The 26,652-nt window shown below is 42.6% G+C and overlaps 1 protein-coding gene and 1 long non-coding RNA gene across 4 annotated transcripts in view; one reads left to right on the top strand and one right to left on the bottom strand.

Moving 5' to 3' along the window:
* GLI1 (GLI family zinc finger 1) overlaps window positions 1–26,652 on the top strand; it is a 142,006-nt gene that overhangs the window by 53,710 nt on the left and 61,644 nt on the right. The gene's annotated exons all lie outside the window — the stretch shown is intronic.
* On the bottom strand, window positions 6,065–11,927 carry LOC140704689 (uncharacterized). Of its 2 annotated transcripts, XR_012084049.2 has the most exons (3): window positions 11,541–11,927; window positions 7,166–7,639; window positions 6,065–6,179 (listed from the first exon to the last, which is right to left on the bottom strand). It is a non-coding gene; the product is annotated as an uncharacterized LOC140704689 (long non-coding RNA). The 2 variants fall into 2 exon arrangements; XR_013541282.1 differs by lacking the exon at window positions 11,541–11,927 and having other exon boundaries at window positions 7,166–11,518.

Raw genomic sequence — 26,652 nt, 5'->3', positions numbered from 1 at the left:
TGACAGTGGCTCTCCAGGGTTTCAGGCAGAAATCTTTCCCAGCCCTACCTGGAGATGCCAAGGATTAAGTGTGGGACCTTTTGCAAATAAACTACAGACTTCAAACATAGAAATGAGGTGGATCACCTAGGAAGATAGAGGATGGCCATATTTCAAGCATGTCTTTCTAGTGCAATATCCACTACTCCCAACTGGCAACAGCTCTCTAGGATTTTAAGCAGGTCTTTTTCATCATCTGCTACCTGAGTCTTTTTAAATAGCAGCTGTCAGTGAATGACCCTGGGACCTGCTGTGTGCAAAGCAAACGCTCTGCTCTTGGATCACAGTCCTTTCCCATGATGGATGGGTTACACTGCCTACGGACAGAAACATTTGTTAAGGCACTGAACTTCACAGGCTTGATAGAAGAATTTGTTGGAAGGGCATAAATTATAGGCTCATCCACACTGATCTTCAACGTCCTCTGCATCCATGATAATCATGGATTCTTATCCACCCCAGCAGAAAGCAAAATGTCGGGACAATTCAAGATGTGAGTTGACAGGTTGTACCACTATAGTTCAGTATGTCCAGCAACAATTGACCTCATGCATTTGGCCACTCATATTGTGATGAACAATTCAAATTGTTGTTGTTTAGTCTTTTAAGTCGTATCCGACTCTTCGTGACCCCATGGACCAGAGCACGCCAGGCCCTCCTGTCTTCCACTTCCTCCCAGAGCTGGGTCAAATTCATGTTGGTTGCTTCGCAGACACTGTCCAGCCATCTCATCCTCTGTCGTCCCCTTCTCCTCTTGCCATCACACTTTGCCAACATCAGAGGCTTTTCCAGGGAGCCTTCTCTTCTCATGAGATGGCCAAAGTATTGGAGCCTCAGCTTCAGGATCTGTCCTTCCAGTGAGCACTCAGGTTTGATTTCCTTTAGAATGGATAGGTTTGTTCTCCTTGCAGTCCAGGGGACTCTCAAGAGCCTCCTCCAGCACCACAATTCAAAGGCATCAATTCTTTGGCGGTCAGCTTTCTTTATGGTCCAGCTCTCACTTCCATACATCACTACAGGAGTCTCCTCCAGCAGAAAATTAATTAATTAATTAAATAATTAATCAATTAATCAATTAATTAATTAATTAATTCTGATAATTCAAATTAATTAGTAGAATTAATTAATAGAGATTCTATTAATTCAAATTAGTAGAAATCATAAAAATGAAATGAAACAAAATAATTTTAACTATCAGGAACAGCTATTCATAGTGCCATTGTGTGGATGAGCTCACATATACTGTATAAGCAGTATTTAATTCAGATGAGTACCTTTTCCCCTCTGTATTGTTAGATATCATGGCTTACACAGTTTATTAGCATGTGAACAGATGCCAAATCTTTTTGAAATCAAAACTTTTGTTAGTCAAAGATTTGTTCGCCTAAATTCTTATGCTCTGTGCCACCAGCCATACCATCTACATGACATCCAGCCTCCACACATTGCAACTCAACCCACAGTACAGCTCGAGCATAATCTGAAATGAGGAACTCCTTAAATGCTTGCAGAATATATCAGGTGAATAGTGTGTACATCTCTATGTGTATTTAGCAATAATTTAAAGAACTAAGAAAAATGGCTATTTAACTGATAAATTTAAATTGGGCCTCCCTTTGATTTGAAATAATTCTTAAACCATTCTATATATAATATATTCTCTGTTTTAATCTCAATGTCAGTACAGGGTACTTCAGGATTGAAGATTCCTAGGCAGTCATACTAGCCAAAACATTGTGCTTCTATTTCTCTCCTTAATAAATTTTCTGTGATAAGAAAAAGAGGCAGTGAGGAAAAGTGGGAGGGTTACAGATGGAAGGCACGGTATCTGCCCCATCTCAGTGAAATCTTGTTAATGAGGCAGCTTGTTTACGAGACAAAAGTTTGTGTGTCCGTGTGAGTGTGTGTGTGTGTGTGTGTGTGTGTGTGTACACACACATGTACATTTTGGAAAGCAACTCATTTCTCAAAATACGCTCAGCTCCTGTTACAAATTATTGTCTGCACAAATGTAAGACTGGGTGATACCTTTTATTGGACCACTCAACATTAAGCAAATTTCAAATTTTTGTGGATAAAATTCCACTTCTTCAGGCTTTCTAAACTATTCTTTGTTTTCTAGCCTTGTGACTGGGGATTGTTCAGTTTAATGCCAGAGTTGGAGAGGGTTTGGGTGCAGCAAATGGGGTGTGTAAAGGACTCTGTAGAGCCAAGACTGGGGAGCCTAGATGCATATCAGCCCTTTCCTCGTTTTCCATAGCCCTCGGAAGCTTGGCTGGACCACCTTGAATCTAGTGCCGCAGCCTATACCAGCTCATGGAATCTTGGCCTTTTCAAAGCCTATGAACCTGAAACAATGGGCTTTGAGGCAGCTGTCTGGGTTGGGGGATTAGCAACATCAGGGGAGCAGAGAGTGAATGAGGGCGGTGGGCCAGACAGAAGGGGTCGGGTGCGCAGTGGAGGTGAGCAAAGGGGATTCTTTCCTGTCACGGGGAGGGGAGGGGATGGGACACAAAAACCCCATTCAGGTCAGAGGGAGACCCATCCTAGCTCACACATGGAGTGTGGAATTCAGCCTCAGTTTAGGAGGCATCCAGGAACTTTATACGTTTGTGCATGTACATAATATATTTTTATTACACACAGACACTTGTGCACATACACACACACACAACAAAAGAGTTCTTTTGCACCAAATGAAGAGAATGGATTAGTAATTTAGATACCTGGAAATAGCATAGGAGGCCTCTTCCTCCTTGCAGGTTAGGAGTGATGTCAAGGGGCTAATGTAAAGAGGAACAAGTGCCTCTTCCCTTAAATGCTTCCGGCCAGAACAAAAAAGGACTCAATTCACTATAAAAGTAGAAATATCTTTATGGGAAACTGGGAGGCAGAGGTGGAGAGTTTTAAATCAAGTGATATTCCCATGGCTGTTTTTTGCAGCTACCTCACTAGAAAGCAGATTCATATACAGTGTTTTTTTGTTTGTTTGCTTGCTTGTTTTTGGAGATTTCTTGTGGAATTCAGTGGCTGCTGTTATTAGCTGGTCTAGTTTGGGAAACAGAGTTATTTATTTATTTATTTATTTATTTAATTTATATGCCGCCCACACTACCCAAAGGTCTCTGGGCGGCTAAGAAGTGGCACATGAGGCAGTTGGGTCTCAGTATTAGTGAGAGCTCTACTCTGTTCCCACCCTCTCTAATTTAAGAGGCAATGACCTCCTCAAGCAAAGAGATGAATTATTGGGGTTAGTTCATCAAGATTATTGTGACAGTGTTGGGTTTGTGGTTGTAGCTAAAATTCACCTCACCCTACCTGCTGTGGTTTCTGTCATGCTTGGGCTCTCCCTGAGGTTGGCTTTAAAAGACTTCTACATTAATGTACTGAATGTCGCAATCATATCAACTCTGGCCTTCCATCAGTCAGGAAATCTAGGAGCCAAGCATAGTGGCTTCCTTGAATGATGAGAGGCTATCTGACTGAGAGTCTACATTAGATCCTCAAGCGATACAGCAAGCTGGCCGTGTTGCAGAATTACCTCCTCGGGGTCACCTAAGAATCCCATCCTAAGATTTTCTAGACCTCAGAAGTCCCTATATATAATTATAAACAGTCATATGAAAAAAAAGTACACTGTCTTTGAATTCTATGGTTTTACACCTAATAAAAACTACATGGTCCTTTGTACCTCTGAAAACTAGGTAGGTAAATACAAACTCAGATGAACAACAACACATGACATATTACACTGTGTCATGATTTACTTAACAAAAATAAAGCTGAAATGGAGAAGCCATGTGTGAAAAACAAATTTATTTATTTATTTAACTTATATGTCGCCCACACTACCCAAAGGTCTGATTCAATAGCTTGTAGAATCACCTTTAACAGCAATAACCTGAAGTAATCATTTTCTGTAGGACTTTATCCGTCTCACACATCATTGTGGAAGAATTTTGGGCCACTCTTCTTTGCAATTCAGTTCAGTTGATTCAGTTGTTTGAGGTTTGCGGGCATTTGTTTATGCACAGGTCTCTTAATGTCTTACCACAGCATTTTAATTGCATTGAGGTTTGGACTTTGACTGGACCATTACAACACCTTGGTTCATTTCTTTTTCAGCCATTTTGTTGTATATTTGCTGATGTGGTTGGGGTCACTGTCCTGTTGCATGACTGTTGCATTGTGTTAACATACACCTGAATGCTCCAGACCAACAAACTGCTAAAACTTCGGCTTTTATAGAGGTGGTCACACTTGCTGAGGATCAATTACTCAAGGGCATTTGGTTAGCAGGATCTGGCTGCTACCTAGTCTCATAATTTCGATGAAAACAGTAAGAGTGTACTGACTTTTTCACTCATGGCTTCTCCATTTTGGCTTTATTTTTGTTAAATAAATCATGACAAGGTGTAATATGTCATGTGTTGTTCATCTGAGGTTGTATTTACCTAATTTACAGTCCTGCTAAGGACCAGATGATTTTTATTATGTTCTGAGATGCAAGACCATAGAATTAAAAGAGGGTGTACTTCATTGCCATCATCACTGTGCTGACTCACTGTGTCTGTTTACAAGTATGTTCACTGTTTCTAGAAGGCTTCCAGAAGTGCGAACCTTCTTGTAAACAAGGGATGCCGTGGGGAAGGGGGGGGGAAATAGCAGTCTTAAAGTGTATTTAAAGTGTAGTGCCAGCTTTCAGGAGCAACACTGGTAGCAGTGGCAACAGCATGGTGTTGCCCTACACAGGTTCGGGAAGGTAGATATCCCCAAGACCCAAGGAAGTTACCTACTGTATACACAAGAACTACATCACATTGACTTCAAGATGGACTTTTGACTAGCTATATGTTGCACCATTAAGCTTCCACCAAACACCTCATAACGATACATGAGTTGCTTATGACAAGAGATCATCCACTGTAGGTAAGACTGCAGTGCTAATAAAATTGGGGCCATGGGAGGTTCACCTAACACCTCCCACGGAGTGTGTGTCATGAGGGAAGACCATCTGGCCTACCAGCTGGGACCTGGCATTTTGCCTGTACTTGGGTCATGCCCTGGGAGTGCCATCCTGGCAGACTTGGGAAGCAGGCTTGCTCCATGCCCTATAGCCACTGTTGTACTGGGCGAGACTGGGTAGGACACATCTCTGTAGGGGTTCCCTACGGGGTTTTAGCAGCATCATGTGCTGTATTCTGGAATAGAGCTGCTCCCTCATTCTGATTTGGGAGCTAGGAGCTTCGAAGAAGATGTCCGAGATTCTTGATGGTCCTTTTGCTTCCGACTACATAGTTCATGACATTTTATCATGAGCTAAACTCTTCCCTTTCCTCTAATTCTGGGGACCAGGAGTGGCTATGTCTCTATCACTTCTACCACCAGATGCTATGCCTCTATCACTTTTACCACCTATAAAAGGGCAGAAGGGTAGGACTATCTCAAGGCAGATACATCCCAATTCCAAACCCTCTGTGGACCAATAATGCTCAACACCAGCAGAATATGTTCTAAGCAGGGAGGGAGGGAAGATCTCCATATATTCTCTTTAAAAGAGTATATTCCTCCAAAGAACAGCTATCCAGGCAAGTCTGATCTAAAGATAAAGAATCAAGAACTCTGACTTTAACCATTAGGCTTAGCAGCTGGAAAGCAGACTCAGCTTTCCCTGGTCACTACCCTCCTCACTCACATTAGATGCAGGAATTCTATTTTAGAATTCATTTTTAATTTTGCATTTATACATATAAATTAGCATATGCAAACCAGCGTTCTTTCTTGTTCTCCTTTCTGGGGACATACGTTTTCATATTTGACAATAAATAATCTGCCTTGTTCCAGTATCACCCGTAATTGGATCACACACTGCTGCTGATGTTTGCTATAAAATGTTTTGAAATGTCTGTTTTCACTCAGGTATTATGCCACTGCTGCAGTGGGAGTTGGGAAAGTTGCTATAAACTAGAACCTTAATAACAAAGCAGAAGCAAAATTATTATTATTATTATTATTATTATTGTTGTTGGTGGTGGTGTTGTTGTTGGTGGTGTTGGTGTTGTTAAATCAATCAATTAATTAAATAATTTGTATCCTGCTCCCATTAGTGTCATAGCACTGCTCTGGCCAGGTTACAACTCCTATAATAGGAAACAAAGATAAAAAATAGAGATATTAAAACCAATAGCAAGAACCCTAAAAAACCAGATGGCACCAACTAATGGTACCAAAATATGGAAAGATTGTGGGTGAAAAATTAATGAGTGAGCAGATTAGTCATGACTGGGAGCGGGGCTGGATGGGGAATGGCTAGAGCTAAATCCAGGTGTTAATCTCACTATAATAGACCTACTGACATCAGTGGGAAAGATATGCGATGGCTACCAAATCCCATTCATTTCAGTGGCCTGCTGTAGTTGGGGCTAATATTAGATTTGACCCCTAGTCTGGAACTGTCCCCTAACCAACGCTTTATAGCTTTTTCTCTTGTCTCTAGGTTCCAGAATTTGTACCTCTGTTCACAGTGTGATTGCTTTACTATTTTGTGGCAACTAACCCTCCACAAATTGGCTTTTCTCCATAATTTTGTCAGGATAAGGAAGTTTTCAGGATGCTCTGACAGTCATTTTAGGAGAATAAATTTCCGTGCCTTGGCTCACCCGTGTTTTCAATCATTTTTCAGATTATAGTGAATGGCACACTCATATAAGGCTATTGTGTAGGACCCATGTAAATAGTAGAATCAAAATGTTTAGCCAAGGAGGCTTCATCCAAGGCAAGCTGGAAGGGAAAAAAAAGAGGAAAGACATGTGTGGGAAGGCCTGTAAGGTTCACTCTCTTTGAAAATACAGCCTGCTGCTGAAACTGCTTATTCCTGGACTGCCGCCCTGGTTTGCATCCAGCCTGAATTTGCAAGTCCAGGATTGATAAGAAAGAAGCCTGGCATGCAACATATGGTGAGTTACCAGCATAGTTGTGAAATCAAATGGATGCAAATAACCTAGCTTTTGCATGAAAGCAACTTTTTTTGACACTCATTAATTACTACAGTTTAAAGTCTAGATAAGTGACATTCCAAATAACACTATGGCTGTTAACATTAAGGAATTTAATTCTGCATTCATACCTCGTGTTTAAAAGTGCGTCTTCCCTTTATTTGGCATGTAAGATGCATGTAAAGCCTACTTTTTGACCAGAGTACCCTTCAGTATTACAAATGTGTCTGCTCCACTTTTTTTCTTTTTCTTTTTTTTTTTTTTTTTGGCATTCATAGTAACCTGCTGTAAATAAAAACAAAGAAAGACAAAACCAATTTAAGGGGGAATTGTGAAAAAACTCCTGGGGCACAGCCACCCTAAAAAATGGTTTTGACAGTCTCTTGTCTTAGGGAATCACTGGGAGTTTTTTCAAATAATGAATTCTTATCTCCTCACTAAACTACAATTCTCAAGAAACCGCAACCCTTGAACTGGTACAAAACCAATACCAGCGATGTAGCAGATCCAAGACTTTTTGGGCTGAAACCTCAGACCTCTTTCAGTAGCAAGGATTATGGTATCATGTGCCATCTTCTCTCTGAAGTTAGCTGTTGTTCCAATACCTGGAAGAGAAGTGAATTTTTCCAGGATCAGCATGTTATTACAAGCTACTCCAGGTGTAATGAGAATTATTTCAGTGTGGTTTGGTCTTGAATGGGCAGTGAAGAGCTGTAAAAATTGCTGATCCCACTGGCTGCATTTTTGGATTTCCTTTATTGGTGTGGTGGTTGTTTACACCATGACTTGTATACTTGGATGACGTTGGACCTGTTGCCCTGCCTGTCAGCCTGACCCACCTGACAGGGATACCTACAGAATTGTGCGGGGAGGAGATCAATACGCACAGCTTAGGAACACTGCTATGATGAGCACTTTCAGTTCCAAATCTATCACTACGTCATTGACCAGTACAGCTTTGTTCCATACCTAGGGATTCCACAGAGAAGCATGCTGCAGTCCAGACTACCCTCTTTCTGAAAACCATTCTAACATCCAGCACAGCTGTATGGGGGGGGGAAGAAAGGCTAAGACAGAAGCCCCCAAACAGAAACCTGAACAAGAATAGTCTCACAGTATTTGGGGGCCTCTATGGCTCTTTTGTTATGTGCTGTCAGGTTGGAACGGACTTATTAGCAACCCTAATAGGGCTTTCAGGGTAAATTGGGTATTTAAGGAGTGGTTTTACCAGTGTGCATTATCTTCTTTCTACCAGTCCCATCATGACATTGCTGAACCTGTGCTCATTCTTTGCCATGAGACTCTCTTAGACGTGGGAAAGAGCAGAGGACAGTAAGGCTTAAAACACAAATTGGTTTTCAGAGGGACACATTAAAAATGTGCCAAGAGAATCTCTTGCTTTCAGTCCATAATACCAGATAGCTTCTCTGTTCCCCACCTGCCTTCTCTATCTCCTTGCTTCCATGCAGATTTTCTCTAACACTTGTTTTCTCCCGTAGACAACCTTCTCTATACCTTATATTGTTCTCATGAGGGCTGGAACTAATGTTAGGCAGAGGCCTCATAAGACTTGGGGAGCCATGAAAAAGCAGCAAATATATATTTAGTGATTGTATTGGTAGCAACAAAACGTCTTGAGCCAGCTCATTACCAAACGGAGAGAAGACTGGAAGGATGCTTTAAATAAAACAGATAGATTGTCAGTACTTTCTTTCCCCAACAAGCTAATCTATACATTGGTTTACCATTCTGATCATTTTAGCTATCTTGTAAGTCGGGATGGTCTAAGTAGAGGCACCCGTGGGTCTGCATGTGGGTAGGTGCAAACATGCACACAGTTACCTCTTCATGGGTTGCTGTGGCCTAGAAAAGGGGCAATTGCAGTCATCCTCCAGAAACAGGGCACAGAATCCCTCATTCAACCCTTTAATGTTGCCGTGGTTTATTGCTAGATATTTTTGACATTCATTTTTTTACCCTTTAGTATTACAGTGGGGTCTTGACTTGAGAACTTAATCCGTATTGGAAGGCGGTTCTCAAGTCAAAAAGTCTGTAAGTCAAGTCTCCATTGACCTACAGTGCATTGAAAACCGATTAATCCCGTAACAGGCCGTTTTTGTTCCATTTTGGTTTTTTTCTGGTCTGTAAGTCAAATCTCAGTCTGCAAGTCAAATCTAAATTTTGCGGCCAGAGAAGTCTGTAACTCAAAAAGTCTGTAAGTCAAGCCGTCTGTAAGTCAAGGGTCCACTGTACTTGTCTGGTTGTTTTATCTTCAGAAGCCATTTAGTAAGATAGCTTGATTTAGGCAAATGAGAAACTGTACCTCACCCACCCACTATGATAAACTTAGGGCTTGTCTACTTGGGTCATTTTGGTCCAATCCCTGATGAGAAGTTTTTTCAGACTATAGTAGACCATCGCTGATGTGCTGTACCACTTGTAAAAATGTCCTTTCTTTGCTTTGTCTTAAAGGGCCGTCAAGAATCTGCCTGCAGTCAGAGCTCTGGATGCAGCTGTGGGCAGTTTTTCAAGTGGCCCTTCAGACACAAAGAAAATAATTTTTTAAAGTTGTTTTTATGTGATGCAATGGTCTACTGCCGTTCAGTTTTTTCCCACTTGTCCATACCCCTCTGTCAGTTAGCAAAGGGAGTGTTCAGTCTGCCAATATGCTGAAGTGACTCACTTATTAAAGTCCCTTGATAGGGTCTCCGCAATGTGCAGGTAGGAATGTTCTGGAAATGGTTTGGTTCGCTCCAGCGATAACATTATGTGATATTTTGGAAAGGGAGCAAACCAACCCATCCCCGCAGCTGACCAAAAAACCAGGCTAAATGCCCATCTGATCACACCTTAATCTTGAATAGCAGATGCAGATGAGGTGTTACTTGGGCCCTACACTGGTGGTTCCCAACCTTGGGTAAAACAAGGTTGTAGACTTATAAAAACAACATTGGCGCCAATCAAGCCTCCAAGCGGAGAACATTCCTCCATTGGGATGCTACAGCATGTCTTCAAAGACAGTCCCTTAAAAACATATTGCGGTAGTCTAATCAGGATACTGTATATTGCAATAGTCTAATCAGGATGTTTCTAGCACATCAATATTGTCAACAGTGAATATTGATGTGTATATTTAGAACCTTGGTCTTTAAATCAAATGAGGAATACACATGCAAAGAGAAGGCACCTTTCATCAGACCCCTCCCAACAAGATGCCTGGGTGGCAAGGGCAATCCCACTCCACCCTTCCATGTGATTATGATTGTGTGAAGAACTGCATCTGAAGAAGGAAATATATATATATATATATATATATATATATATATATATATATATATATATATATATATATATATATATAATGCCTTTCTGAAGAAATACATAGATTGTTCTAATGCTAGTAGACAGGAATTTAGCATAGGAAACTCATGGGGCTCATGCCAAATAAAGTGGTTTGCTTAAGCCTCAAGCACAAAGACAGGAATCCTCCAGAATCATACTGTATTTACCTGGAGAATATGCAGATGGAACTACCCCCCCCCCCCAAATGACTATCATCTGAAGACCTGTAAACAACGTCCCTAGCTTTCAGCTATTTGGTGTGTACATGGTTGCCACATCCTTTTTGGGGGAGGTATTAAGACAGAAAATGTCCACCTAGACATTTCTTGATGAACCTTGATGTTGAAAAGCAGAGGTGATATACTATACTGTTCAGTAGGCTGGCAGATTTAGGGAGAACACTGAGATGCTCAGTAGATTCAGAAAATAAGCAGTTAACTCACTCCCAAATGGTAACTATTCTGCTAACTCTACTGCTAATTATGAGCTCCCACCCCCTGAGATGGAAAGCCAAGCATCATCCTCAGATACCACCATGGCCCCATATCCCTTGTTTGCATGCATCCATATGTCACTATTCTGCCATGCTGTACTGCTCTGGAAGGGGAGACTTCAGAGCTGATGACACCTCTGTTCCCTCCCACGAACTGGGTGAGCAGGTGCAGAGGAGGTCAGGGAAAAGGCTACAGTGGTGGTGACCCCACCTGCCATTAGAAGATGGAAACGATTAGGAGGCCAAACACCGTCCCCTAGAGCCCTCTTTATCCAGGCTCTTCCAGAGGCCTAGAGTTGTGAAATTTTAATCTGGACTGCTAGTTCATTCGTGGAATCACAGGGGAAACAAGAAAAAAGACAGCAAAGGCTGTTGCAGCGACAGAATCATCATGAGCACTAACTAGTCTTATTGTTTTAGCGAATTAGTGATTATTAAATATGGAGATGTTGATAAGCTGGATACTGTCTGAGCAGGAGTACAGTATTGTCTTATTTGGGGAAGAGGGAGATTAACAGTTTCTTTATGAGGCCTCCAAGAACCCCTTTTCTTGCTAAAGATATTTGTGAACTTGGTCATTGGACCGACCGAAATTGATTCTGAGACTAGTGAAAACACGGACAAATCCAGTATAAATTCCTGAAATATGGCTAGAACAGCCATTTACTTACAGGTTTGTTTTAAAAAGAGGACGTGCATCACCATAGTGGGAATGGTTGTGGAGAGCACATGTGTATGCCTGCACAACTTTCCCTCCATGTGTTTATGGACAGCATCAGGGATCCCTCTATACTGTACTCTTCTTAAGATTCTGGACAGGGACTAGGTGGCCCTTCCAACAGAGGAGGCTTTCAAACAGAGGACTGTCCTATGGCAGCTCTTCAGAGGACTGTCTGGGATTGGCTATTCACTGCTTTTTCATTATATCCCAGTCAGCGACCTGGAAAAGGCACCTCACTCTAATGTGAGGGGGTGTCCTGGAGCTGTCTTCAAAATTAAGAAATATGACCTTCCTAAAGATGAAAATTATGAAGAATTCTGGGCAGTTGGCCTCAAATCAGCCCACCACCCCAATTTAGGAGATGGAAGGTCAAGCGTCGAATGAGTGATATTGCCCCAGTCTTTTTCTGCAACAAAACTGGCCCATTAGCCACCCACTTACTTCACTGGTTAATTAGAAAATGAACCCCTGGCCTAGACTGAGGGGCAAGACCTTGGGATGCCTTGAGCTTGTCCGCCTGTTATTTTGTTGAGGGTGCCTCAGGTGTGTAGCATGTCCTGCTCAGTGATGAGTTTAATTTATCTTAGCACTGCAAAGCCGGAAGGGACCCTCTGGATCATCAAGTCCAGCCCCTATCAAGGAGGCACCCTGGAGAACTGAACTCCCAACCTCCACTAAACCTCTGAGCTCTCCAGGAGGTCTCTAGGCCCATTTCCTCTGTGCTTCAGGCATAAACTTCCACCAAGGCCTGGATAAATGATATGGCTCTCTGAGCCCATAGATGGGCATGTGAGAGGCTTCCTTCACCTTGTGCCCTGAACTCTGATCATCTCCCAGTCCCTTTTACTGTTTTCCAGATCTTACTGTGCTTTGACCGTTGACATTCTTTGCAAAGGGAAGGCTCAGGGAGACCTCTCGGCTAGGATCTAAACTTAGGGGCTCCCCACAATTGTGGCCAATCCTCGGATGGGATATTTATACATATATAGCGTATACAGTATATGTTTCCTTAAAAAAGAAAAAGGCCTGCAAGAGCCAAAGCTTCAAGGACCGCGTATCGTGGGGCGGACGGGGGGGGGGGGAAGAGAGGAAGAAATCTTGGTTCCCTCTCGAAGCCAGCTGTGTGTGTTCGTAGTGGGCGTAAGCGATCCAGAACAAAGTATTAAAATTCCTCCATGCCTTGGAAATAGAGGCGAGAAGGGGGACAGTGGCGTTGTCGCCACTCACCCACTTACCCACGCACACACACACACAAACAACACGCCCGCCCTTCCACATGTAATGTTTACGTGGAGCAGCCTCCGTGCTGCTGGCCCAGCGCCGCGGCTTCTTGGCAGGCGAGCCAGGAGGGAATGCGTTTCGGTTTGAGTTTCTTGGCAAGGCGCGGGAGCTGCGAGGGGAACGTTCCCTCCAATCCAGGCCTGGTTCTCGGCTCTCAAATTTATGCCCCTCGGCTGCTACTTGGGTGGGCCAGAGGCGGGCGGGCGGGCGCGGGCGCGCGGGGAGGAGAGGAGAGGCGGGTGACTCTTTGCGGGAACAGGCGGGCCTTCCCCCAATTGGCTGCATGCAGGCGGCTCCTACGCCCGCCCGCCGGCCGGCCGGCCTCCCTGGTTGCGTAAAGGCGCTCACGCGCCCGCGCGCTCCCTCCCCCCGCGCTTTCCCTTTGCTTTCCCTTTGAAAGGATTTGCCCCTAACATCGAGCGGAGATGCTCTGCTTGCCCTGAACCCGTCCTCCCCCCCCCCCCGATCCTCGATGCAGCAAGGCCTGGTTATTCCTCACACACTCGCAGGCAATTCTCTTGCTTCAAGTTTACGCGGGAAAAGATGTGCGTGGCTGGAGGTGCCTACACGGGGAAGGGTGGCCACAGGGACCACCTGTTCAAAAGCTGCGGTGCTGTGCCAGGCGCACTGCGGCGGGCCCGTTGGTTCTCCCTTCGATGCTCAGAGACAGCAGTGCTGGGGAAACAGTTGGGGAAATAAGTGTCCGAGGTTCTGTGTATCAAGGTGTTACAGCGCCAAGAAACAACGGTGGTTTGACTGTCAAGAGTTCCGTGGTTTATTCTAGCCCCTTCGGCCATGCCAATTTAAGGGGAACCAACTGTAGGAAAGAAAGAAGTTGGCCATCATGTTTTCTTCATGCATCTAGAAACCTCTGTGTTGCGCCGAGTTGCATTTTAAAAGGGAGTATCCCGAAGCAGGCCTCAGAGGGTCAGGGACAGTCCACGGAGTTCTTCATGGAACTGGAGGAAAAAACAGCTACTCTTAAACATGCTGAACTAATCAGTACTGTATAGGGAAGTAGTCAAAACTGGAGGGACTGTCTCAATGAAGTACGTTCAGTTCTCAGTTCTGAGGCAGTTGTCTCAAAACCTAAGCTAAGTGTCTGCCCAGGCTTTTGCGAATGCGCCAACATGTATGTGCCCACGCCATGTCTCCTGACGTCTTGGGTTCATCCAGCTGGCCTTTAGGAGATTCTCCATGGTGTGATGTGGTGCAATCGATACAGGTGTGGGAATATTCATGAGACCAAATGAATCTGTCAACATATAAGGATGCCTTCTTGAAAAAGTAAAAAATAAAAATGAAAAGTAAAGCAACATTTTTGTGGGTTAGAACAGTTCACAATCTGATTGAATGCACTTCTCGACTTACCAACAAACCAGAGTTGTCAGTATGGTGGACAGGAAAATGAAAAATACGTAGTGTAAGCGGGAAAAAATCTAAAATAAGATGTGCTCAAACTAAGATTGAACAAGCAGCAAAAAATAAAAATACTGAAACAAGTTAACGTGAAAGTACTAACAGCAGTTAAATACCTAACAGTGTGAAAAGATGTCAAAAACAGCATAAAATAGATGACAGACAAGCCTGTTTGGGAATTAAATGGAGAATGTGCCACCAGCAAAAGGACCTCTTTCGTATGCTCATCCATCTTGTCTCATTTGATATTATCAATTGACTGTCGATTTGGCAATGAATGTGGGCTTTGGAGCAGGTGGAGGAATAACTTTCCCACTGCCATCCGTTATCAACAAATGGAAAACTTTGCTGGAACTAAGAGAGGGCATCCGTCTACAGTGGGCATGCAGGGTGAGCATTTGTCCAGATGTTTCAGGGATTTTTGTGCCAGTACATGCACATTACCTTCATATAAGTTGTGTGGTCTTGCTTGCTATAGAGTCTATAGAGAAATGTGTCGTCTCCCTTCAGCCTCCCATATTTAGCAATGACACTTCAGCCATGGAGCTCAGTGTTAGAGTGATATGAACATGTAATTCTAAATGCATCATAGAAAGTTGTACGTCATTCGTTTTTACTCTGAAAAGCCACTGAGGAGTCAGGATTAGGAATGTAGTGTTGCAGGGCAAGAGGGGACTGCATGTGCACTCCAGTCCCTCACTCCAGTTAGCAGCCCTGATCCTCAAACGTAATGTAGCATAAGCCGCAGAGGGAGGTGTGAGAGTAGCTCGGGCAACAATAATGCTTAGCCTTGCTTTCATAGCTTACAAGTGGCTTACAAACAGAAATGGAAGCAGATCACAGCAGGCATTTAAGAATCCAGCATCAAAAAAGGCAAAACTGAATGCTCCACCCTGGGAAGACTGCTGAAACCAAAACGTTTTTATCTGAAACCATGTGGATAGTATCAGGCAACCACTATAGGATCATTGTTCTAAAGACTGGGTGCCACTACTGAAAGGGCCCTGTTTTTAGTTACTATCTGCCTTGTTTCAAAGAGAACAGGGACATGAAAGCTGATCCGGTTACTTATTCAGATTCACAGAGAAGCATATACAGTGGTGCCTCGCTTAACGATTTTAATTGGTTCCAAAAAAACATCGCTATGTGAAAACATCGTTAAGCGAAACACCATTTCCCATAGAGATGCATTGAAAACCGGATAATCCGTTCCAATTGGAACGGATTACCATCCTTAAGCGAAAATCCCCATAGGAAAAAACGTTAAGCGAAACCCATTGAAATGCATTGAAGCCTATTTCAATGGGGGAAAAAATTCACAGAAAATTCAAAAAGACTCAGAACAAAGCCAAATTAAGTTAACGAAGGTTTTATTAGGTGCACTAACGATTCCAAGCATTGTAAACATTTTTTAAACATTTTAGAATATTTTAAAAATAGCAAAAACGGGGCTGTAAAAAAAACGTTAAGCGAAACAAGGGGACCTAAAACTGTCATCGTTAAGTGAAGCATGGTCCCGAAATCGTTAAGCGAAAATCACCCATAGGGAAAATCGTTAAGTGAAGCACAAGATCACTCCAAAAAAGCCATCGTTAAGTGAATTTTTCGTTGTACGAAGCAATCGTTAAGCGAGGCACCACTGTATTGTTTGTTCCTGCTCAGTTCCATTTCACATTGCCTACTCTGGAAGCAGAACGAATACTTCAGCACTTACAGAGAAGGTCTACCAGTCAAAGGGCATGACCTTTATAAAACCTTGATACTAATAGGCATTTATGGTGTTATACTGATAAATGCTAGCTCTGTTTTGTGTATTGCAGTGCCTGAATTGTGTATGGCTGTCAAATATGTGAAAGAGCTGTTGACAGGTGTGGATTTAGCCCTACCACCTGTACCAGGAGTGTACACTCTGTAGCTGTGGAACCGTATACACTCCTGACACTACCTATAGCCCTTGTCTACTCCCTGAGTGGCACTTGGAAGAGGGATGCCTGGTGGCGAAGAATTTTACTGTTCTTTGGTCTGTGTACAGCTGAATCCATGACTGGCCTGTATTTGGAGGTGGAGTCAGCTGCAGACAGATTCTGGATCAAAGGTTTCAATTTTTCTTTTTAAAATAAATAATGTATTACATCAGTGATCCTCTAAAACAGTTTTTTTTTAAACCTTCCTCTGCCCCTCCATGGAGAGCCAGGAGAACAGTTTAATTTGCAAATATGTCTTCATAAACCACTTCATGATATGAGAAATTTAAAGAGGAAAGGGCGAGACCAAATAGGATTATTTGGGGTGTGCATGCCATTTGAATGTGATGATAACACCAAATGGTGCACTGGACCTTGACTCAGCCTCTAGTGACCCTATTTGGCCCGATCTAGACACCCTCATGAGTCTGTGTAGGTAAGTAAGCCTAGAGTTGGGGATTGAACTTGGGCTGACCTCTGGCTCTGCTGCCTGTTACTCCAATTCACTGAGCTGTCTCTCAGTGGGTGGACATTAGCAATGGGCACTAGTGCCCCTTGTTGTCAATGGAGCAGAATTGTCACAACAGCTAATGGTGAGCAGAGGCAGGGGGGAAAGTTGGTATTCATACAACCGTATCATTTGTTTTCACACATGCAGGCAGCCAAGCAAGCATTCATACATGCACAAAGAGGTTCTCTGTCTCTGGGAAGGAAACAGGTGAGAGGAGGCTGACAGGGAGTAGCTGAGCCTGAGGTAGAGCAGTGAATAGGTCTACTGCTGGCCTCTAAATCAGTGGTTCTTAACCTTGGGTAATCCAGGTGTTCTTGGACTGCAATTCCCAGAAGCCTTCACCACCTGCTATGCCGGTTGGGGCTTCTGGGACTTGCAGTCCAAGACACCTGGGTTACCCAAGGTTAAGAACCACTGCTCTAAATTATCTGAGAGGAGATAAAAAACAAAGCACATAGAATGGAGGGCTCTTAATTGTTTGGGAAGAGAGAAAAAGCCAAGCAAACACAAGTTCATCAAAGTACCTAGAGGTCTTCTTTCTGGCAAGGAAGAGCACATTGAGCTGCTAGCAGCTGTCGTTCCTAAGGTGGCTGCACTGAGAAAAATCAGTTTCCCCCTTTGTCATGATATAACCCCAAGGAGGCCTTTGGTTGATGCAACCAGAATGTATATTCCCCTTCAGCTGTGAAATGCCAGGGCGGTCATTATTTGGAACAGGTCTCATGGCATCAAATTCCGCAGAACCAGTGCCTTTGATGAATTTAAGATGGGGATGAATACATTTAGGAAAGACAGTACACTGGACCTTCTACTCACGGAATTAATCCATATTGGAACGGTGGCTGCAGGTCGAAAGGTCTGTAGGTCTCCATTGACCTACAATGCATTTTAAACCGATTAATCCCATAACCGGCCGTTTTTGTTCCCTTTTTGTTCCCTTTTGGTTTTTTTTCTGGCCTGTAGGTCGATTCTCCGGCTGCAAGTCGAACCTAAATTTTGCAGCCAGAGAAGTCTGTAAGTCGAGCCGTCTGTAAGTCGAGCCATCTGTAAGTCGAGGATCCACTGTACAAGCAACATCAGCAAAGAATAGAAGCTTCCTATCCACAGGCACGTAGAACGTCTGAATATCAGAAGCTGGGGCTTGACCTTCGTCGGCATGCCCTTTTTGTGTGGGCTTTTCCAGGGCCTCTGGGCAATGGGGGTAAAGAACGAGTACAAGAACAGAACCTTCTTGTCTTATTCCAACAAGACCCCTCAGGTATAGGCCGCATGAAGTGGTGGCAGGTAGATTTCATTTTCCTCGGTGAGTTCGAGCCTAGGTCAACCCATTTTGGGCAATCCTGCAGGTCTCATGAATAACAAAACGTGTAAAATTAAAAGTTCTTATTTGGAAAAAAAACTCCACACCTCCTAATCTCTTAATTTTGGAAAGGAGAAAAAGATGATTCATGTGCCTGCCTTTGAACTTTTTCAATTTAGCAACCCTCCCTTGTTCATGTATTTCAGTCCGTGTGTATCTTGGTTTCCCATCCATATAGGCAGAAAGATTATACAGTATATGCATCACCCTTCCCTGCCTTGAAGGATAGGCTGGGATAATGAGTGTGATAAGTATTGCAAGAGAGGTTACAGAAAGGCCAGAATGAGGATGCACACGTATTGGGAAGAGAAAAAGATAGGGTGTAAGGAAAGGGTGGTAGGAATGTGCCAAGGTACAGGTGTGCTCCTTATAGAAAAGCTCAAAATAATTAGACCCAGAGAAGCAGCCACCTGGGGGCAGGAGTTTCCTTCTCTGCCGAATCTGTTACTACGTCTGCCACTGAAGTTCACAAGGACTCAAGAGCAACTTCAACAGCTCTCTGTGGTGTAGTAGGAGATGGCTGGAGCATCCTCATACATTGTATAACCGTGTGAGATGGCAGGGCAGGACACTCCCTTCCCTTCTTGAAGGGATAGGAAAGGAAGAAGAGGGAGGAAGCTGCTACGGTTTCAGAGGCTTGGGTGGAGGCAGGAATGGACCTCAGCATAAGAATGCAGGAGCTCCACATGGCCAACTCCTGAATTAGACCCTTCATGCTAACTCTTGAAGCATTAAAGCATGTGAACCTGGACTGATTGTGCAAAATCTGGGTATGTAAACCTGAATAAACATTTCTCGCAACAAGCTTATAGAAGGGGGTTCTTTGGCATTAGACACCTCCTTATGTAACTCATCTTCTCCATACATAATTGTGGGCTGTTCTTGCGGTATTTACTTCCACGAAAGCTCCCTTACCTGTGATTGTGCTGTAACTATCTAATTGGTCTGGCTAGTTTATTTTCAGGGAAGAAAATTCCAAGAAATTCAGCGGGACATATTCCTAAGTAAATGTGCACAGGCTGCTGGCTAACAATACTATCTTCTGTGTGTCGTCCTGGCACTAAGTTCCACTGGCTACAGCAAGACTGTGCAGTGTAACCTTAATGCATATAAGAACAAGGATGGGCAAAGCGTTGGACTACAACTCCCATAGCCCCTTTGCTATTCATTGTTATGGCCAGGGCTAATGGGAGTTGCAGTCCAGCATCATCTGGAAGCTGTACTTTGCCCATTCATTAGATTAGAAGAAAGCTCAACTTGAGCTCAGTTGAACTTCCTTCTAATCTTGTGAGCATGGATTTGTAGCCTCTGAATGATAGGTCAGCTCAGAGAGAGAGTGCTCTCAGTTCTCTTGGGGAATGGCTGAAGTGAACATCTAAAATGAGAGGCATTGTAGTTACCTACAGGCTGTGTGTTTGTTTTTGTTTTTTAATCAATAATTATGCACCAATAGGCAAGACTGTGATAAAAAAGGAGAAGCTTGCTACACATGCTTCAGGTAGGGAAACTCATATACTTTCTTCGTTTTGGAGCAACCAAACCTCTTATTGAACTTCACATCCCTTAGGAGCAGATGTCTGATTAGTTGGTTCCTGTTACCTTTTTCAGTGGTTCTAAAATTGGGTCTCTGTTTTCTTGATCCTGGTCTGTATTATGCCCTAAAACCTAATTCGGGAAGCTAGCTTGTGAAATGCCAGTGAAGAGCATCACTATAGCTCCTTCATCTTACTAGTTACATGTCATATAGCAGTGCTTCACAACTTTGGGTCCCCAGATGTCCTTGGACTACAACTCCCAGAAATCCTGGCCAACATGACTAGTGGTGAAGGCTTCTGGGAGTTTTAGTCCAAGAACATCTGGGACCCAAGGTTGGGAAACACTGCCATATAGTATTTTTTTTTCCTGTTGACATGCTCCCACAATGGCCTGTAGCTCTTGCCCTGGCTTTAATTCTTGGGTATATTTGGCCCCTGGCTGTTGTGCTGTGGCATCCAAGGGCTTTCTATGTAGATGCTAATAAAGCTGCTTGGCAGAGAAGTGGGGAAGCAAGCAAGTGGTCCAAGTGGAGGCTCTATCTTCCCATTCCCATAGCATAGTGTAGTTGTGTGCAGTGACTTATGTTCTTTTTGAAAAGTAAGTAACTGGTGAGCAGACAGAGGATCTTTGGCCTGCAAGGTACTTTGCCCCATTAATCCCTTCAGCCCCACCTAAAGTAGCCAATGATACGGGATGGTGGGTGTCAGGGAACATGTGGAAAACTAAAGGGTTCCTTAGTCTGGTGTAACCTGTTGTGTGACCAGCACTTGGTGAAATCTTAGGAGCCAAAACAGTGACTGAATCATATTTCCAGTAGCTGAAAGCAGGGTTTCAATGTCCTGCCCATTGTTCTGAAAACTAGTGTAAATTGTGCAAAGAGCAGAAACGGCAAAATGAATTATGCAAAATTTCTGCAAGATTTACTCAGGTCAAAATGATCTTATAAAGAAGTCAGTGGGGATTTATTTCTCAGGCAAAACTTGGAATGGTTTTGGACTTCAGCTACCAGTAGTGCCCAGTCAGCATAACTTCAGCACTTAAGAAATGCCAGTGAAGACCGAGGGCCATGCTGGGAGCTGCTGCTGCTGCTGTTGTTGTTGTTGTTGTTGTTGTTGTTGTTGTTGTTGTTGTTGTTAGAAAAACCCCTCAAGTTCTGCTCCTAGATGAAGTGGTGTGGGTTTGCAGTCCTATACAGGCTGCAGAATTAAACTTTGCTTAGGTTGTGCCTAAGTGAGGGAAATGTGAATTCACTCACTGTGAAGTTGCACCAGGGGGTTCAGGTTTTCCCAAGCCTGTTTGCATTAATTGGCCACACAGAGAGATGGGGAAAATATTATTTGCAGCTCAGTTGAGGCCCCATAGGCACCATTACAAGGGGACTGTTTAATAAGCTGTAAACAAGGCTTTTCTGCTCTTGTTCCCTCCTCTCATTAGCTGTTTAAACAGAAAAAGAAAAGTACTGCTGGCAAGTTTGCTCAATGTGCCCTAAGTGTGTGCTGGCATAGTGGCATTTCTATATCAGTTCAAGCAATCACATATCTGAACTGGTATGAATTAATCTGGGTTTGTTTGTTTGTTTTTAAAGCAGAAACCCTAAAAGCAAAAATAAAATTACAGTTTTGGATAGAGAAACTCCAGGCTGATTCACATTTGCCTTTATATCATATGGTTGACCCATAATATTTTTCTCTAAATTGTTTTCCTATGTAGTTGCATTCTCAGTGTAAAATTTGCATTGCCTACATACAGAGTTTTCATTTTTGTTTAGCTGCTTCTAAAGACACCCCTCTACAAAAAAGTGGGGCAACTTATTTTGATTGAACCAAGCAGCTGACACTCACAGCTGAGAAAATTTGGGAAAATGTACTTTCCATACTATGTATTCCCCCACACACATTTTTTATATCTTGACTGCAGTTGAACTCTTGTTTGTTTTTCAAACAACCATAGCTCCCTATACCTCGTATTTTACAGCAGGAGTTGTCATTATGCTAGCTAAATGAGCAAACCTGGGGGACACAAGTTCACTGCATGTCAACCAGTTGGGGCATAAGTGCCTTGTGAGCAAACAGGCATTGTACCTGACCCACGCTGCTGTATCAGCACATACTAATTACAAATGTGCAAATACGGGATTCATATACTTTAATGTGTTTATGCATTGTGTTTGCTAGATGCTCTACAAACAGCCTCACCCCCTCAGTTTATTGAGGGAGTGAATTAAAACCAGCCATACACAACTAATGAAATGCTGATGTACTCTGGAGTGACTCTCGCTTGACCCTGCCCCACCTAGAGCCTCTGGCCAGTTTTGTGGGTGGAAGAGGGAAAGCATGGAGGGTGTGAATGCTCCTGATACAGGAACCCTGGGAAAAAATGTTCTTATATATGTACCTGATTTGGAGCTAAAGTAAACCCTACTTTATTTAGGGTTGCCACCTTATGGCCAGGTGGGGAATTTATTATTCTCAAAGGCTCAGAGATTGCATACACTGTTTGTTGCAAGTGTGGTGGAATCTGGGCAAAACACATTTTTAAAATGGTAGAATCGTAGAATGGTTGAACTGGAAGGAACCCCAAGGACCACTGAGTGTTGACAGTCTTCCAAAACTAGAGCTTCCCTGGAAGGTGAACATCCAGCCTTTTGAAAACCTCAATTGAGGGGTGAGTCCTCCATGTTCCAAGGCAGTCCATTCAGTTGTCAGGCAGATCTTACCGTCAGCAAATTTTTATTATTTCTTTATTTTATTTGTTTACATTTTTATCCCACCCAATTAGTGGTAGAGCCACTACTGTGGGCAGGAAACAAATCACAATAACGCAACATAGAAGCAATACTCAGTAAAAACCACATATACAACAAGCAAGAAACATTTATTTATTTGTTTGTTTGTTTGTTTGTTTGTTTGTTTGTTTTATATCCCGCCTATCTGGTCAGTTAAGACCACTCTAGGTGGCTAACAGCATAAAATAGTATAAAAATTTTTAAATAGAAGAAACCTTAGGAGAGGGAGGAAACAATAGGAAAGGGACAGGAGAGGGCATCAGGAATTGTCTGGAGGGAAGACCTGCCGAAACATTCATGTTTTTAGTTGATTTTTAAAGATACCCAGCGAGGGTGCCACGCGAATCTCAGGAGGTAAGTTATTCCAGAGGCGAGGGGCCACCGCCGAGAAGGCCCGATTTCTTGTCTTTACCTTCCGGGCCTCCCTCGGCGTTAGGCTCCTCAGCCTCACCTCCTGGCTCGCACTAGTGACAAGGGTAGATCTTGGTGGGAGTAGGCATTCCGCCAAGTATCGAGGCCCTAAACCGTTTAGGGCTTTGTACGTAAGCATCAGCATCAGCATAATATATAAAAATAAAATAACTAATAAAGAATAGAGATTATAACATAATTATAAATGTTGAAAACCATAATGTTAAGTGGCAAAAACAGAGCTAGTACATAAACACACACACACACACACACACACACACACACACACACACACACACACACACACACACACACACACACACACACACACACACACACACACACACACACGCTCAATCAGTTGGCAAGATTACTCTGGTGTAAGGCCATAAAAGGCTTGTGAAAAGAGCCAAGCTTTAACTTGTCTCCTGAAACGAAGGAAAGATGGAGCTAATTGTACCTCAGGTTGGAGTGAGTTCCAAAGTGATTTCAAATGAATTCTTCTGTTTTGTTTAAGCCTAATCCTTTCAGTCATAAGGTCTAGAAGCCTGAGTGTGTGTTTTTTTTAATGTAAACTGTAATTTCATGTTGCTGAATTCTGCAGTGTATACAAAATTGCCTGACTCTGAAATGAGATTGTAGAATCGCAAATACAGTCAGTCTTTCTGAGGCATTTTAACAAGCATATAGAGAGGGAGATGATGATGCTTTGCTTTAGGAGCGCCTGTCACTGAATCGTAGACCTTAACCATAGTGCTTGTTGCAGTCCAACGCCTACTGTCTATGGCAGAGAAACCCTGCTGTTTTCTTTCCCAGACCAAGTGTGTGTTCTGGGCAACACCTGTCCTACTGATGGATTATGAAAACATGCAAGCAGGTGCATCCTTCTATCCATTGCCTCACAAGAGACCCCGACAGCTCCTGTCATCTGGGACTCAGATTGAGACAAGGACTGAACCTCTGCAGAGTGTGGAGAGATCGCCAGATGGAGAGATCACCAGCTCTGACCTTCATACCCGTTTTGATGTCTCCGTGGCAACTTTGCTGGGTGGCCTATACTGTATACTGGAGGTGTGGGACCCTCAGTGGGAAGTAAGAGGGTGGCCATGCAGAGCAGAAAGGGAGTGAAGTTAGTACTTTTAGCTTGCCGTTTGGTTGCCTGTGTCGTGCTGTCTGAAACATTTGGGGTGGTGCGACCCAAGTACAGGGCAGACATCCCACTCTTACCAGTTCTTGCGAATCTGAACATCATATTTTGATTTGAATACCAGTGCTGTGCAGAGGAGCAAAGACTCGCAGTATCGGAACAGCCGCAAGTCATTTTGATTAGCTTGGACAATTATATCATCTGCCATCACTGTAAGATATCCTTGTTCCCTCTCATTTTTGCTGTCATCTTCACAGTTGTTCATAGGGAGGGCAAGACAGAACTACTGTATTCCTCTTGGGCTGTAAAATGTTTGGGAGTGGCTTGGCCTTGAATAGATAAGTGAGGTCCTTAAGTTTTACAAATGCCCTGTTTCCCCGGTGGAAGAAAAAAGTGTTGTACCATTTGGGGACTATCCCTGAATACATTGCTATGAACAATTGTCGTGTTAAATACCTTCATTTCCAAAATCAGTACCACTATACCATTGCCAAAGATGTGTATATTTGATATTCAGTATCAGCAGTTGGACAGTCAGATACTGTCCAAATCATGTGTTTGACATGTAGCAATTAAATTTTGATAATGTTTGATAACTGCAATATTGTGGCATTCAGTATATGACAATCTTCTTACACATGTGAGCAATCACCGGGAGAAACTAGATGGGATTTTGATTATACTCTTGGCTGTCATATTGAGATGGACGTTTGATGTTTCCTTATTTAAACGATGCACACCATATATTAATATAAAATCTGTAACCTTTCATGCTAAAATAGTGGTTTTGCACATCATAATAAATTCAGCAAGAAGCATTAGAAGAAATTAATGCAGGTTGTTCAGCAGCATTATTGAATTATATGAATTTTGGTCACAGAAAGTTGCTGGGAAAGAGGTGGAGTCTTTTATTTAGGACCACTTAGATGAGGGATAGGCGTGTCGCTTCATTTTATGGTGATCTGATTTCCTTTCAGTATTTGCATTTATACTTCTGGTGTTCACCGTCACTCCATTGCTAATTTGATTGTCTGTAGCAATGGTTCTCAACCTTGGGTCCCCAGATGTTCTTGGACTGCAACCCCTAGAAATCCTGGCCAGCACAGCTAGTGGTGAAGGCTTCTGGAGTTTTGGTCAAAGAACATCTGGTGACTCAATATTGGGAACTACTGCTGTAGAGAACCTTATTTTCCAATCAACTCAGCTGTACCAGCCAACCACTCAATTTCAATTTTTGATACACAATCATTAGTGATAAAAAAATACGTGTACAGAACATCCAATAATGCATATGTATAGATCAGTCTCTAAATATGTATGCTGAATGTGGCATAATGCAACCCCCCTAAATGCTGTGTGCAGTATAAGACTATGAGACATTTTTTAATACAAAAAGTCATGGAGATGATTTGCTGTCTCTTTATGAAATACGGGTATTCACACACTTTCATTATGTACCCAGAGCAAGATATATCTCTTAATGAACACACACACTCCAGTTTGTCTGGTGTGCTCCATATATCCTGGGGTTGGCAAATTGTGGCCCTCCAGATGTTGTGGATTGTAATACCCATTACCTTTCAGCTGAGCTGCAGTCCAGCAATATCGAGGGAGTCACAAATTGCCAAGCCTGAATGTAAAAAAAAATCTCTGTGGTTTACATGGTCAAAATTAAAAGCCAGATGATACATCCACATGCAACAGTTGATCTGTTTAATATGAAAAAAAAATTGTGTGTGTGTGTGTGCGAATCAGCCCTGAGCCAAACTTTGACGTTTCCAAGTGAAGATAGAGTCCCAAGGCCAACAGTACTATTATAGCTAATTAATTTCTCATTAAGTGCAGACTTATTAGAAGAGAAAGGAGGAATGTAATGAGCGTCATCTCATTCAGTTGGTATGCTTCTCATACGCCTGTTGTTTGTTCATGTTTCAGTTGCAAAAGATGGCAAATTTTCGCCCTGCCTTTCTTCTCTTCTGGTATCTAAGCACAGTTTCTCTTCTGATGTAATAACAAGTCAGACCTGGGCAGTCAGAGTCTCTACAGCACAACTCAGAAAAGCATGCTACTTATAACAGTAATCTAAAAGATAGTGTAAAAAATCATAACATGCAAAAAAGTTTAACTTTCAACACAGGTGAAATAAAAAATGCCCCTCTTCTGAGCAAGTATTGGGGTGATTAAGGGAGGCACCATTCCAACTCTCGCTTATGGTGCCAATAATATGGTATGTTAGTGGAACAAACAGCATATCTTGCTTAATATCATATATCATTCCAAAAAAAGAAGTAGTAGCAGTTGTTATTTCACACAGTATTATAAGCAGTTGCAGATCTCAGAAATCACACAATCGGAGCGACAAAAATGGCAAGATTAAGAACAGCGTACATATTGTATTGCACCGATATTTAACAGATAGGTTTTTGGTTAAGATTTCTATCTGTTATATGGTAACAGTCAATGTTTTTATAATTTTGACTGTGTCTGGTGTTTTTGGATGCTGCTGCTGCTGATGCTGATGATGATATTATTATTATTATTATTATTATTATTATTATTATTATTATTATTATTATTATTATTATTATTATTATTATTATTATTATTATTATTAACAACAACAACAACAACAACAACAACAACAACAA

This window comes from Pogona vitticeps, chromosome 2, assembly GCF_051106095.1.
Source record: "Pogona vitticeps strain Pit_001003342236 chromosome 2, PviZW2.1, whole genome shotgun sequence".
Classification (NCBI taxonomy): domain Eukaryota; kingdom Metazoa; phylum Chordata; class Lepidosauria; order Squamata; family Agamidae; genus Pogona; species Pogona vitticeps.
Note: the sequence above shows the minus strand (reverse complement) of the source record. Positions and strands in the feature narration are given on the sequence as shown.